Source organism: Castanea sativa, chromosome 7, assembly GCF_040712315.1.
Source record: "Castanea sativa cultivar Marrone di Chiusa Pesio chromosome 7, ASM4071231v1".
In the NCBI taxonomy this organism is placed as follows: domain Eukaryota; kingdom Viridiplantae; phylum Streptophyta; class Magnoliopsida; order Fagales; family Fagaceae; genus Castanea; species Castanea sativa.
Genome location: NC_134019.1, coordinates 18289970 through 18305459, shown reverse-complemented (window position 1 = coordinate 18305459; position 15490 = coordinate 18289970). Strand labels below are relative to the sequence as shown.

The 15490-nt window shown below is 44.2% G+C and overlaps 1 pseudogene; it reads left to right on the top strand.

The window, feature by feature from the left end:
- Positions 1-14349, top strand: part of LOC142644081 (uncharacterized) — a 75237-nt pseudogene extending 60888 nt beyond the window's left edge.
- Positions 14350-15490: the final 1141 nt, after the last annotated feature.

Here is a 15490-nt window from a genome sequence, read left to right as displayed (position 1 = left end):
TTGAACTTAAATCATTTTTTGTAACACAACAAGATCATAATATTATTCTAACTATTTTTCTTTTTGCATTCTATTGAACATAGGCATATGTAACACAAGATGATACATTAGTGATGACTTTAACTGTTAGAGAAGCCGCGTAGTACTCAGCTCAGCTCCAATTGCCTGACACCATGTCAAAATCAGAGAAGAAGGAGAGAGCAGAAACGACAGTAAAAGAGATGGGTTTGCAAGATGCAGTGAACACTAGAATTGGAGGGTGGGGAGTCCAAAGGCATTAGTGGTGGGCAAAAGAGGACAGTTAGCATTTGTATAGAGCTCTTAACATATCCCAAGCTTCTCTTCCTTGATGAACCAACAAATGGAATTGATAGTGCAGCATCATATTATGTAATGAGCAGAATTGCAAGCTTAGGTCAAAGAGATGGGATTAGAAGGACCATTATTGCATCAATTTATCAACGCAGTAGTGAAGTCTTTCAGCTCTTCCACAATCTCTGTCTCTTGTCTTCAGGTAGAACTATATATTTTGGTCCTGCTTCTGCAGCAGTTGAGGTAAGTAATTGAAAATTTTCTTAATATCTTTGTATCATATTAGAGTTGGAATAAGTTACTAACTACTCTAATTACTTCCAATTCAATGTAGTTTTTCACTCTAAGTGGTTTCCCCTGTCCCATTCACCAAAATCCATCCGATCACTTCCTTAAAACCACAAACACGGATTTCCAACAGGTAAGAAATTTCCTTGAAGACCCTTATTAGTCCTAGTAGTACTATCCCACTCCTTTTATATTTAATTCTGGTTAAATTGCATATTTAGTACTTAAACAAAGATAAAAATTGAGGACTGTAAGCGTATAATTGCACCTGGCCCCAAGAACAGTTACGGGCTCAGGCCCAATGAGCCTTAAACAATATGAATTTGTAGAGTGTGGGCTTGAAACCCAGGTTAGAAGTGACTAAGGATTAAATGACAAGTCAAAGATTGCTAACACTTGAAAACAACAAGGAATATTGTAAATCAACCTGCTCGGACGCAAGCCGAGAGCTGTTCTTATATGATCTCTTTCTCTTTTTTCTTTTTCCTTTCGATTACAAAAAAGGGAATCCCTCTTCCTGTTCTAGGTTGCTCCTTAAATACTCCTCTTTTTGATACTTTGTACACGTGTTGCCCCAATTCCCCCTTAGCCTAGATATTTCTTTTCTCAGTACCTTCGAATAGTAACCAGAAGTTTCCCTTCCACTGTTCAGGTGTCACTTCCTCATTAATGCGGCCAGGGTGGTAGGTACAGGGTCTTTAATGTGGAGGTGGCAGCTTTTATCTTTGGTATTTCTCTAACATCAGTGCTTCCAAGACATTCAAGGGTTCACCCATTTTAACCCTTGGTCTTGACCGTGTCATTCCCTAACCTTTACCATAAAGTCCCGGGTTCTCCGGTGTCCGTCCGAGGGGAAGTTCACCCTCGGCTGGATCCTCGGATCCTCGGTGTATGGGCCGACCCGTAGTACTAACAAATTCTAAACTCAAGAGCAAGTCGGCCTTCCTTAGCATGGTCCAAAGGCCCACATTTCCATCAGGGTCTTTTTACTCCCCACAATAGCCCCTCAAAACTCTAATTTTCAACGTCCGAGGAGAAAAATAGGGTTTTGATCTGACGAGAACTTGCTCCACACACTTTGTGAATAATTGCACGTGTGGAAATCGTTTCGCGTCCCAAAAGATGCCACTTGGCGGTTTTATTTTCAAAACGCGCGCATTTATTACCGTAAGTTATACCTTGTCCCCCACGTTCAACGATGAGATGAGCATCCAACGGTCCTTATCATTCCACGAAAATTTGGGTGGGACGAACATAATTTCGAGGCCGCTTTTCCGCACATCGTGACGCTTCGGGAACCTGCGCCTTCATTTAATTCCCCAGGGGCTAATCCCATCAAAACATCAGCAATCATACTTTACCTGCAGAAAACCGGGGAAATTTGCACACCTTCAACTTTGTAAGTTCTTGCTCTCTCTATCCTTAACCTTTTCTCCTCGGATATAGTCCTCGGCTGTCCTCGTAGATATTCTCCCCTTTAGAGTTTAGTCTTTCGTTCTTTTCTAATGGGTAGGTTTAAGTGTCTAGTTGACACCGCCGCTGGAATGGAAGGCTTCAAAGCCAAGTATCGCATTCCCGGAGATGTAGGGTTAAAATATTGCCCGGCAGAAGCCGTGGCCGGTTCTAGAAAAGAGGGAGAGGTTATCATCCCAATGATAGCCTTTATAGAGGGTGGGATGACTCTCCCAATGAGACCTGTAACTAGGGAGTACCTTCGCAACCACCGGTTGTGTCCCGATCAGTGCCTCCCAAACGTTTTTAGAGTTTTGGATAGTGTCGATGCTCTAAACGAGCAAATGGGTCTAAACCTCACCTGGCAAGACGTCGTCTTTCTGTACGAATCCCATAAACTTTCCAATGTAGGTTACTACATTAAATCTCGCTCCAGTGTCGTTAGGCTAATCTCCTGTCTGCCCAAATCCAACAAAGGCATGAAGGACGACTACCTGATCGTCTCTGGGAACTGGCACGACGGCCTCCACTGCCCAGTTGAGTGGGGAGACCCAGGTGCGACACCTTAGGATTAACCTCCCCACCTCACAACTCCCTTTAATACTCACAAACATGCACACTAACATGTATTTATATTTGTTTAACTTTATCACTGGCTATGTGAATCTGACCATGTTGTTCACTTTCACGTCTTTCTTTGCAGATAAACAACACGTGCGTCCACGCTTGAGCCACTGCAGTGTTGCCGATCTAAACCGAGTGCTCCGCTCCGAGGTGTTTGTCAGCGAGGACTTACAACTTAGAGCTGCTTACCTGATTCTGGGGTACACTCCCATCTCCTCGGACTTCCAGGAGATAGAAAACGCCATAGTCGCGGGTGACCGAAGGCGAAGGAGAATAAACGTAGCCCGGCCCAACTTTTTGGACGACCGCGATCTCCCTGACGCCCCTCACACTGTCTTGTACAACCAGCCCATAGCGGCAATTCCCCTCGCTGTGCACTCTCAGGCAACTGTTGTTCCAGAAGAGCAGGTGTCTTCTTCTCATACACTAGACGAAGAGATAGATCAATTCCAATTTGAAGACACCGAAAGACCTCGAGGGAATCAGTTCGTAGTGCTTTCTGACGAGGAGGAAGAAGCCACCGAGGCCTCTAGAATTGCAGGGTTAGTCGTCGCCCAACCAGAGGACGAATCCGAGGAAGATATGGACAGAATGAAGGGTCTCCTAACCAATAGAGCTGCGAAGGTTGTGGAGAAAAAGACGGGGGGGTCCCAAGCTCTTCAAACTTTGCCACCTCCCCCTCCTCCAGCTGAGCCAAAAATTCCAGCCGAGGATCCCAAAAAGAAGAGAAAGGGGGAGGCCGAGGGGACTATCAGCAAAGACCCCAAGAAACCACGACAACAACTCCCACCAGTTCAGCAGCAGAAGCTGGACAAAGGCAAGGGTAGGGCCCGCTCAGTTGAAAGCGGGGAAATCAGGGACGAGGCCGTAGTGCGCCGAGCACCGACCACCTGGTCCCCCGACTTAAGACTGGACGGCGCTCCCATCTCCTGCCAATCCAGTATAAGGGCGGTTCAACAAGGCCATGCTCACCACTTGGCAGAAGTGTTAGAGCGCCCTCTTTTGCTACCCAAGGACATGGAAACCTTGGAAAAAATGAGCCAGCCACAACTATTCCTCTCTTTAAAAAGAGACTTAGCGCTGGTAAGTTTACCCCTTTTTAGGAAGTTTCCACTTTTAACAATATTCAATCATTCATAAGTGCCTTGCTATATCTGACTTCCTCGCACTTTACTGCAGGCCATTCAAGAAGTCTTCGTAGCCGAGAAATTTATAGAAGAGACTCGGAAGAAGGCCAGAACTGAGCTTGAAGTCAGGTTGGAGACTGAGAAGTCCTTGGGCACAGCCCTTGCTGAGAACGAGAAGCTTACCTCGGAGGTGGCTGATCTAAAGAGAGAGAGGAATGGGGCCGAGGCCAATCTGAAGACCATGAAGACCCAGATAGAAGGGCAGCGCAAGCTCCTTCATGAAAAAGATGATGAGCTCTCCCGAGCCCAAAGGGAACACTCGGATTTGGAGAAGGAACTTGCACTGATGAAGGAAGAAGCCAGCTCATTCCATCGCTCTCTACAGGCTGCCAAGCAGACGAGCTACGAGGAAGGGGTAGCAAACACCGAGGAGCAGCTGACAGAGGCCTTCGCGGCTTTGTGCCGGGAGTACTGTCAGAAAGTCTGGGGGGAAGCCCTAAACGTAGCTGGAGTTCCTCTATCCTCGGATCTGAGGAAGTCCGAGAACGTTTGGCTTCCCCTGGAGATACAGGAGATTGAAGAGGCTCCTGCTGCTACTCCTACCCCTGAGTCAACTCTCCCTGCTCTGCCTCCGACGGTCCCACAGCTAGTTCCAGATCCTAGAGAACCTTCGGGTTCTAACAAAGAGAAGGAAGGAGGCGGGGATGCAGAGAAGGACTTGAGCCAGAAAGTGGAACCCAACGTCCTTCCAACGAAGACAGCAGACAAAGGAAAGCAAGTCATAACTCCCTTTGAGCTGGAGTTGAGAAAGACCGAGGCCACCAGTACCTCTCAGCAAGACCGCCCTCCAAAAGCTTAGGACCTAGCTTTAGGACTTTTCTTTTTCTATATCTGGATTGAATATGTAATGTAAATTTAAGTGATTAATGAAGGACTATTTCGTTTGATTCTCATTTATGTCGCATCTATTTTACTTTATTCTTGTTATATTGATCATAAAGATTACCATTAGCACATGGTTAAAAAGGGCAGAACAAACAAGTCTAACTCCAAGCATTACCCAATCCTAACCTCCACGCAATCATTCGCGTGTTATTAAAAACTTAATAAAAAGTGATATGGCTAACATGTTTAAACAATGCCTTGGTTAAAAAAGAGAGACCTCATATAACGATTAAAACCTTATAATGTGTAGCATTGTTTTCAGCAGGATGTAAGATCCGAGTTATTGAACAGTAAGGCACTAACTCCCAGACACAATAAGAAGTTAACTTTGATCAAGTTTATGGTCCGAGGACAGGACTTCAAATGTTAATTTTCCCAAAGTAGGAGGTCTGAGGACCCGGCACAACTAAGGTTCTGTTTAACAAATGAAAAGATATCAATTTCCACAAGGTTTGTGGTCCGAGGACTACACTTAACCAAGTTTCTGTTTGATTCTTAATGATTGTAACTTCAAATGTTAATTTTCCCAAAGTAGGAGGTCTGAGGACCCAGCATAACTAAGGTTCTTTTTAACAAGTGAAAAGATATCAATTTCCACAAGGTTTGTGGTCCGATGACTACACTTAACCAAGTTTCTGTTTGATTCTCAATGATTGTAACTTCAAATGTTAATTTTTTCAAAGTAGGAGGTCTGAGGACCCGGCATAACTAAGGTTCTGTTTAACAAGTGAAAAGATATCAATTTTCACAAGATTTGTGGTCCGAGGACTACACTTAACCAAGTTTCTGTTTGATTCTTAATGATTGTAACTTCAAATGTTAATTTTCCTAAAGTAGGAGATCTGAGGACCCGGCATAACTAAGGTTCTGTTTAACAAGTGAAAAGATATCAATTTCCACAAGGTTTGTGGTCCGAGGACTACACTTAACCAAGTTTCTGTTTGATTCTTAATGATTGTAATTTCAAATGTTAATTTTCCCAAAGTAGGAGGTCTGAGGACCCGGCATAACTAAGGTTCTGTTTAACAAGTGAAAAGATATCAATTTCCACAAGGTTTGTGGTCCGAGGACTACACTTAACCAAGTTTCTGTTTGATTCTCAATGATTGTAACTTCAAATGTTAATTTTCCCAAAGTAGGAGGTCTGAGGACCCGGCATAACTAAGGTTCTGTTTAACAAGTGAAAAGATATCAATTTTCACAAGGTTTGTGGTCTGAGGACTACACTTAACCAAGTTTCTGTTTGATTCTCAATGATTGTAACTTCAAATGTTAATTGACCAAAGCACATTTTATTAATAATAATACCTTCTAAGATTATTTACATTCCATGGGCGTAGTACAATTCTTTCGTCTAGGTCAACTAGCCGATATAACCCTATGCCTACTACTAAAACAATGCGATAGGGGCCCTCCCAGTTGGGTCCTAGCTTACCCCAAGCTGGGTTTTTAGAGGTGCCAACAACTTTTCTTAGCACAAGATCACCAGGTGCAAGTGGTCTTAGCTTCACGTGGGCATCATATCCTCGTTTTAGGTTCTGTTGATAGTAAGCCATTTGAACCATAGCTGCCTCGCGTCGTTCCTCAAGTAAATCAAGACCTTTCTCCAGGAGTCCATCGTTGTTCTCCGGGCTAAAAGAACTTGTCTTTAGGGTAGGAAAACCGTATTCCAAAGGTATCACCGCCTCGGCCCCATAAGTTATAGAGAATGGCGTTTCTCCAGTGGACTTGCGCAGTGTGGTCCGATACATCCACAGAACATGAGGGAGCTCTTCTACCCATCTGCCTTTCGCATCGTCCAACCTTTTCTTCAGCCCACTGACAATGACCTTGTTAACGGCCTCGGCTTGCCCATTTCCTTGAGGATAAACTAGAGTGGAATATCTATTTATGATACCCATGTCACCACAATACTTCCTAAAAGCCTTACTATCGAACTGAACACCATTGTCTGAGATGAGTGTGTGTGGTATACCGAATCTAGTGACGATGTTTTTCCAGACAAACTTCTTGGAGTCAACATCTCTAATGTTTGCTAAGGGCTCGGCCTCAACCCATTTAGTGAAATAGTCCGTTCCCACGAGAAGCCATCTTTTGTTACCTGTTGCCCTCGGGAATGGCCCAACTATGTCTAGTCCCCACTGTGCGAAGGGCCAAGGACTGGAAAGGGGGTTAAGAACTCCTTCAGGTTGATGAATATTAGGGGCGAACCTCTGACACTGATCGCATTTCCTGGCATAGTCTTGAGCCTCCCTTTGCATATTAGGCCACCAATAACCCTGAGTTAGAGCTCTGTGGGCTAAGGATCTTCCCCCAGTGTGGCTGCCACAAATCCCTTCATGCAGTTCTTCCAGAAGCCCTTCCGTTGAGTCAGGGTGTACACACAACAAGTACGGTCCTGAAAAGGATCGTTTGTATAGTTTCTGGTCCTCGGACAACCAGAAACGCGGCGCCTTTCTGCGTATCTTATCTGCTTCAGATTTGTCCTCAGGAAGGACATCATTCCTAAGAAAAGATATGACCGGGTCAATCCAACTAGGTCCAGGCCTTACTAGATGGATGCGAGGTGCGTTGGCAATGACAAGAGAGGGTTCTAGTAAATCCTCAACGAGGATAACCCTAGGTAAACCTTGAGCCGAGGACGTTGCCAGCGTGGCTAAGGAGTCTGCATGGGTGTTTCCGCTCCGAGAGATATGAGTTAAGGCGAAGGAGTCAAATTCAGTTTGCTGACGCTTGATCTGGGCCAAATATTCCTGCATCCTTGGATCTCTAGCCTCCATGGTCCCCGTGACCTGGCCGACCACCAGTTGAGAGTCCGAGAAGACATGGATTTTCTTTCCACCCATTCTATGCACCATTTTCATGCCTACTAAGACCGCTTCGTATTCGGCCTCATTATTAGTGGCCGAGAATGCCAATCTCAAAGACTTTTTGAAAATAATTCCCTCGGGGGACGTCAGGACAAGTCCAACACCTGACCCTCTCTGATTGGCTGCCCCATCCACATACAGTTTCCAAATCGGAGATACCGCTGCTGTGATCAAACCAACTGATTTTTCACCCATGTGGGCCTCCTTTAGAGCTTCTCCCAGTAATGGCTCGGCGAATTCCGCCACCAAGTCGACGAGGACCTGACCCTTCACCGAGGTGCGAGGCTTGTATTTAACATCAAAAGCCCCCAGGATGGTCCCCCACTTTGCTATCCTTCCTGAGTAGCCGGCACTACACAGCACTGCCTTGAGGGGCAACTGTGTCAGAACAACCACTGTGTGGGATTGAAAATAATGGGGAAGCTTTCGCGTGGCATGAACCACGGCCAAGAGCGCTTTCTCTAAGAGTTGATAACGCACCTCGGCATCACCTAAAGACTTACTAACGTAATATACCAGTCTTTGCACCCCGTTATCACCTCTTATCAGGACTAGGCTGACCGCGTGGACGGCCACTGCCAGATAAGCAAACAAAATCTCATGTGCCTCAGGGCGAGACAGAATGGGCGGCCGAGAAAGATATTGCTTGAGCTGTTGGAAAGCTAACTCGCAGTCCTCGGTCCATCGAAACCCTTTCCACTTATTCAACAGTTGGAAGAAAGGACGACACCGGTCAGCTGACCGAGATATGAACCTATTCAAGGCGGCAATCATTCCCGTTAACTTTTGAATCTCTTTTGGGTTCCGAGGAGGCTGCAAGTCCTGAATAGCCTTGACCTGCACCGGATTTACCTCTATGCCTCTATGAGTAATCATGTATCCCAAAAATTTTCCAGACCCCACGCCGAAAGAGCACTTTAAGGCGTTGAGGCGCAACTTGTGCTTTCTCAGTATCTGAAAAGTGTCGGCCAAATCTTTCACGTGTGAGGGTATTGTTTTGCTTTTCACCACCATATCGTCGACATATACTTCAATGGTTTTCCCCATTTGCTGTTCGAACATTCTGGTCATCATCCTTTGATAGGTAGCCCCAGCATTCTTCAAGCCGAATGGCATGACCTTATAATGATAATTCCCCGTCGGTGTAATGAAGGCAGTCTTCTCCTGATCCTCTAATGCCAAGGGAATCTGGTGGTAACCCTGGAAGGCGTCCAAAAAACTCATCCGAGGATGTCCGACAGTGGCATCCACCAGTTGATCAATACGTGGCATTGGGAACGAATCTTTAGGACAGGCCTTGTTCAGATCAGTGAAGTCCACACATACCCTCCACGTTCCATTCTTCTTTTTGACAACAACCGTATGGGCCAACCACTCGGTGTAGAAAACCTCTTTGATAGCACCAGCCCTTTTAAGTTTAAGAACCTCTTCCTTCACAGCCTCGGAATGTTCCCTGGAAGATCGCCGAGGTGGCTGCCTTCTCGGAACGATAGCTGGGTTGACATTTAAGTGATGACAAATGAAGCTCGGATCAACGCCTGGAGCTTCATAAGGATCCCACGCAAAAACATCAACATTGTCCTTCAAGAATTCTAACAATTCCATCTTCTTTTGGTGTGGCAAAAGTACACCGACTTGGAAGAATCTCTCTAGGTCATCGGCTACTGAAAACTTCTCTAACTCCTCACAATATGTCTCCTCTCCTGTCGCCATCCCAGATGAACCGGGAGCAGTTAATTGCTATAAACCTTTGGTGATCAGAGCCGAAGATTCGGCTTCCGTCTGATGCAGGACAGCAGCCGATATGCATTGCCTGGCCACCGATTGGCTGCCGAGGACCTCTTCAACACATTCCCCTGAGGGGAATTTGACTTTAACATGCAAGGTAGAGGAGACAGCTCCAAGAGCGTGCAGCCATGGCCTGGCAAGTATGGCTGTATATGGAGAGTACGCGTCAACCACAATAAAGTCCACTTCAACCATTTCTGAGCCGGATTGAACGGGCAAACAAATCTGTCCCTTCGGCACAACGGCTCTCCCTTCAAAACTTATGAGCGGCGAATCATAAGGAGTAAGATCTTCCAACTTCAACCTTAACCCCTTGAATAGATCAAGGTACATGATATCTGCACCACTGCCCTGGTCTATCATCACCCTTCTCACATCATAGTTCCCTATCCTGAGGGTGACCACAAGAGCATCGTCATGGGGCTGGATAGTCCCTACCTTATCCTCCTCGGAGAAACCTAGGACGGGCAAAGTGCCCTTCAACCTCTTCGCCTTGCTACCCACATCCTCAACCTGAGGATGGGAAACCGCCAACACCCTAGTGGGACCTGAGCCGGTCCTACCAGGTGCAGCGAAGATAACATTAATTGTTCCTAATGCTGGCCGAGATGAATTGTTCCTCTGGTTGTTCGAGCCAACTTGACTGACCTGCCTAGTGGGCTGACACAAGTGCTGCTTCAACTTTCCCTCATTGACGAGCTGCTCCAGATGGTTCCACAAGGTCCGACAGTTCTCGGTAGTGTGGCCCACATCCTGATGGTACTGACAAAAGAGGTTTTGATTTCTTTTCGCAGGGTCCCCTGCCATCTTGCTGGGCCATCTGAAGAAGGGCTCTTTACGAACTTTCTCTAATAACTGATGCACTGGTTCTCGGAACACAGTATTTACAGCCTGAGGTGCTGCCGAGCCGGATTGCCCGAAATAATCCCTCCTCGGCTTGTTGTTGTGATATCCGTCCGACCTGAAATCCCTTCTCTCCTGCGGGATAACCTTCTCCTTTCCCTTCCCCTGCTGCTGGTCTTCCTCTACCCTTTTATACTCATCAATACGATCCATAAGGCGGCGTACGCTGCGGACGGGCTTTTTCGTCAAAGACTTTCTTAGGTCGTGGTCAGTAGGAAGACCTACCTTAAAGGTATTAAGCGCCACCTCATCAAAATCACCATCTATTTCATTAAACATTTCCCAGTATCGGTCGGAGTATGCTTTCAGCGTCTCCCCTTCCTTCATGGCCATGGATAGCAGCGAGTCCAATGGCCGAGGGACTCTGCTACACGTGATAAACCGCGAAGCGAATGCCCTAGTTAACTCCCCAAATGAGCCTACAGACCCCGATTTGAGACCGTTAAACCACCTCATAGCCACAGGTCCCAAGCTGGAGGGGAAAACTTTACACATCAGAGTCTCGTTGTGAGAGTGCACTGCCATCCTCTGGTTGAAGTGACTCACGTGCTCCACCGGATCAGTCCGGCCATTGTAGATGGTAAAGGTGGGCTGGGTGACCTCCTGGGAAGCCTTCCTTTATCAATCCTCCGTGTGAATGGAGACTTGGAGAGTTGGTGCAACGCCCTACTCATAGCGTCGTTGCCTAAGCTCCTTGAATGAAGCTTCTTACGTCTGCGAGTTGGCTGGTCGTCCTCCTCACCGAAGGACGTTGCACTGGTGGGGGAGCGCGACCTCGAGCTGTAGCCATTTCCCCTATCCTCCTCAGAGGAAGGATTAGACGAGGACGGTGAAAACCTGCGTTTAGAACGGCGTAACTTCCTCTTCAAACGATTAATTTCCTTCTGCATGGATTTAGACCCTCCTCGTGAGTGGTGCTACCCCCACGATGAGTATGGCTGGCGCCTGGGTACTTTGTGTGGACGCTTCCTTCACGATCCCTTCGATGTTCAAGACGCTCGAAATGGTCCTCTGGTTGTGATCCTTGTGACTCTGCATGGTGAGAGCCTAAGCCTGCCATAATATCCCTACCTCTTCTAGACTAGATTTCCCACAGACGGCGCCAATTGTAAGCGCACAATTGCATCTGGCCCCAAGAACAGTTACGGGCTCAGGCCCAATGAGCCTTAAACAATATGAATTTGTAGAGTGTGGGCTTGAAACCCAGGTTAGAAGTGACTAAGGATTAAATGACAAGTCAAAGATTGCTAACACTTGAAAACAATAAGGAATATTGTAAATCAACCTGCTCGGACGCAAGCCGAGAGCTGTTCTTATATGATCTCTTTCTCTTTTTTCTTTTTCCTTTCGATTACAAAAAAGGGAATCCCTCTTCCTGTTCTAGGTTGCTCCTTAAATACTCCTCTTTTTGATACTTTGTACACGTGTTTCCCTAACTCCCCCTTAGCCTAGATATTTCTTTTCTCAGTACCTTCGAATAGTAACCAGAAGTTTCCCTTCCACTGTTCAGGTGTCACTTCCTCATTAATGCAGCCAGGGTGGTAGGTGCAGGGTCTTTAATGTGGAGGTGGCAGCCTTTATCTTTGGTATTTCTCTAACATCGGTGCTTCCAGGACATTCAAGGGTTCACGTCTTTTAACCCTTGGTCTTGACCGTGTCATTCCCTAACCTTTACCATGAAGTCCCGGGTTCTCCGGTGTCCGTCCGAGGGGAAGTTCACCCTCGGCTGGATCCTCGAATCCTCGGTGTATGGGCCGACTCGTAGTACTAACAAATTCTAAACCCAAGAGCAGGTCGGCCTTCCTTAGCATGGCCCAAAGGCCCACATTCCCATCAGGGTCTTTTTACTCCCCACAAGGACCAAATATGCATTTTAACCAAATATTTCTTAGAGATGACATTGCCAATTGTGAGCTCAAGTCCCTTTTCGGGTACTTAAAAATAAAAGGTGAACATTATGAAGCGTACAAATTTTCATATAGGACGTTGAATAAGGTTTAGCTGGAGCAATATCCACAAGCGAAGCAATTGAGATACTTCTAAGTTCGTATAAATCATCCGAAGGGTACAAAAAATTAGCTGAAATATGTAAACAGGTGAGGAACTAATTTACAGAATAATTTAAGTTATTTTTCACATCATATGGCATACAAATTAATGATTGACACATGGCTAGAAATGGAGAATAGATGACTGAAATTTACTTTGTTTCCAGGAATATGGAGAATTGGAGACAAGGAGAAGTCATGCTAGCTTCCTTACTCAGTGCTTTGTTCTAACGAAAAGATCTTTTGTGAACATGTATCGTGATCTTGGCTACTATTCGTTACGCCTAATAATTTATATCGCAATAGGTCTAGGCATTGGTCTCGTGTTTTTCAATGTTGGGCATGCATATGCTTCAATTCAGGTAAGAGAGTATCAAAAAAATTCGGGCACAAGAGAAACTACAAATAATACTATTCAGACAAGCAAGAATAGAAGAAGTATAAGTTGATTTCATTCTTGCATGTCACATTAGATGATTAAATTTATAATTTTCTAATAACAACTTAAGTTTTTGAGATAATCGGCAACTTAACATAATATGACATGGTTGGATTTAAAATTGAACATTGTAATTTTGGTTGTTTCAGGCTAGAGGTGAATTGCTTTCATTTGTAGCTTCATTCCTAACGTTCATGGTCATTAGTGGATTTCCCTCTTTTGTGGAGGACATGAAAGTATTTGAACAAGAAAGATTAAATGAGCATTAAGGTGCTGTTGCATTTGTTATTAGCAACACAATCTCTGTTGTGCCATACTTGATACTGGTTGCAGTTTTTCCTAGAGCAATTGCTTATTACCTCCCTAAACTATGTGAAGGACCTGAATACTTTCTGTACTTTTTTCTAGTGGTATTTGCTTGTATGCTGTTGGTTCAGAGCCTAATGATGATCGTTGCAAGTATCGTGCCCAATTATCTAATGGGCATAATAACTGGTGCTAGAATTCAAGCGCTAATGATTTTAGTTGGTGGCTTCTTCAGATTGCCAGATGATCTTCCTAAACCAGTGTTTAAATTAGGCCTATCCAGACCCACTGGTGACCCGCAAAACCCGTTCGATCCAAAGCTACCCGAACCGAAATCGTCCAACCCGAGGAGAGAGGTGGTCGGCGACGGGTCTCAGAGGTTCAAAACCGATACCAACAGGTCAGATGGTAGATCTCCTTCTCCAAAAACCGAGTCACCCGATCCGACCGGCGAAAGGCCAGATCCACCTCCAATCCGACGAAAACATACTGATTTTCGCTTAGATCTCCTCATTTTTGCTCATATCCAGCTACAATTTATTGGGTTTCGCTCATATATGGCACATTTCTGGTGAGTTTTTCTCAAATCCAACGAAAATCTGGTAATATTTTGCTAAGAACCAGTGGGTTTTCCTCAAATCCGGCAAAGATATGGTGTTATTTTGCTCAAATCAAGTGGTTTTGCTCAAATCCAGCGAAGATCCGACTAAAAAAACTTGTAGTTGCCGTTGATTTGAACCTCCGGCAGCATATTTTTAGCTTTAACCGACCTGACCGCCGACCAAGCAAGTCCAATCCAACTTGACCCATGGGTTTTTGCTATTCGCAGCGGGTCTTCTTGTCAGAAACCCGATCTCATCGAGTTGGTCGCGGGTTGGGCATAAACCTAACTCGTGGACACCCCTAGTTTAAATACACATTACATGAGATTGCTTTTCATAAGTATGCTTTCCAAGGAATGTTCAAGAACGAGTTCGAAAGAGCAGTATTTTCCAATGACCAAGCTGGAGGGTCACCCATCATCACTGGAGAAGTAATTTTGAGAGTTTTGTGGCAAGCTGAAATGGGTTACTCTAAGTGGGTCAATCTTGCTAGGGATGGTAGTTATTTATCGACTTATGTTTTTAGGAATCATCAAGGCTAATGAAAAAGTCAAGCCTATGACTAAGGCTTTCATTTCAATGTCTCCCAAGCAAAATACACAGGTTACAATGACTACTTCTTCTACACCCTTAAATGAAAGATGATGTATGTAATATAGGTTTTTTTTTTTTTTTTTTTTTTTTTTTTTTTTACTTTTAGCATAATGGATTCTACTAGAAAAAAATCTATGTGAAGTTCTGCTTATTCTTATCGAAAAAAATAAGACTGGTTGATTGGTAATATTATAGGTTTCTTAAACTTTCTTTCAAAAATTTATGGTGGAGAAGTTGATGCATGCTGTTTATTTTTTTATAAAATATTGTTTAGAAAACATATTAAGCATTTTCCAATATTCATTCCCCTGTAAAAACTTGGTCAAACTTGAAAACATTCTTTGTTGATCAGAAAAATGGGTGTAACAGTTGTAAAATGTTTTACATAAATCATTTATTCTTGGCTAGCATGAACCCCTCCCCCGTGTGAGATTTCACATTATTGTTTGAGGAATCCTAGATGCTGTCAAAGTATTATCCACTTACTTATCTTATGTTTAGTATCTACTCGAATTTTATTTTATTCGGATACAAAACTATCAATAGATTCTATGTCAATTAAATATGACAATAATGACATAATTATACCACTCTAATTTGGATTGATTTTAAAATAAAATAAAATAAAAAGAAAAAAAAAAAAAGAAGAAAAAAAAGAGTTAAAGTCAAGTGGTCCTCTTTTCTCTCTTTCTAGCATATAGGGATTAGTGGCCCAATGTCATAGACAAGCAATGGTTGTTGGCTTTGAGAGATGGCAATTCATGGTTGCATTTCCAATGATCGCAACTATGTTTCACCAATTTATGCCTATGGTTACACCGATGGTGGATGGGGGTGTTGATTTGGTGGGTTGTTCATGGTGGTGGATTGAGCTGTGTGATAGGAACATGCTTTCACCAACCACCTAAATATGTGTTTTTTTTTATTAATATTTTCAAGAAATTGAAAAGGGGTAATTACATATAACCCACCTGTGGTTTGGGTGAAAATCACTTTGCCTACCCATGGTTTGAAAAACGTCACTTAACCCACCTGAGGTATGTTTCATTTGTTTTCCATAACCCACCTCTGTTAAAATCAGGGGTAAATATGTATTTCTACACTCTTATGTCTCTCTCCTCCCACAAAAAAAAAAGACACTAAAACAAGAGAAAATAAGATCAAAAGATGCTATTTGTAAGAATTTAGAAAC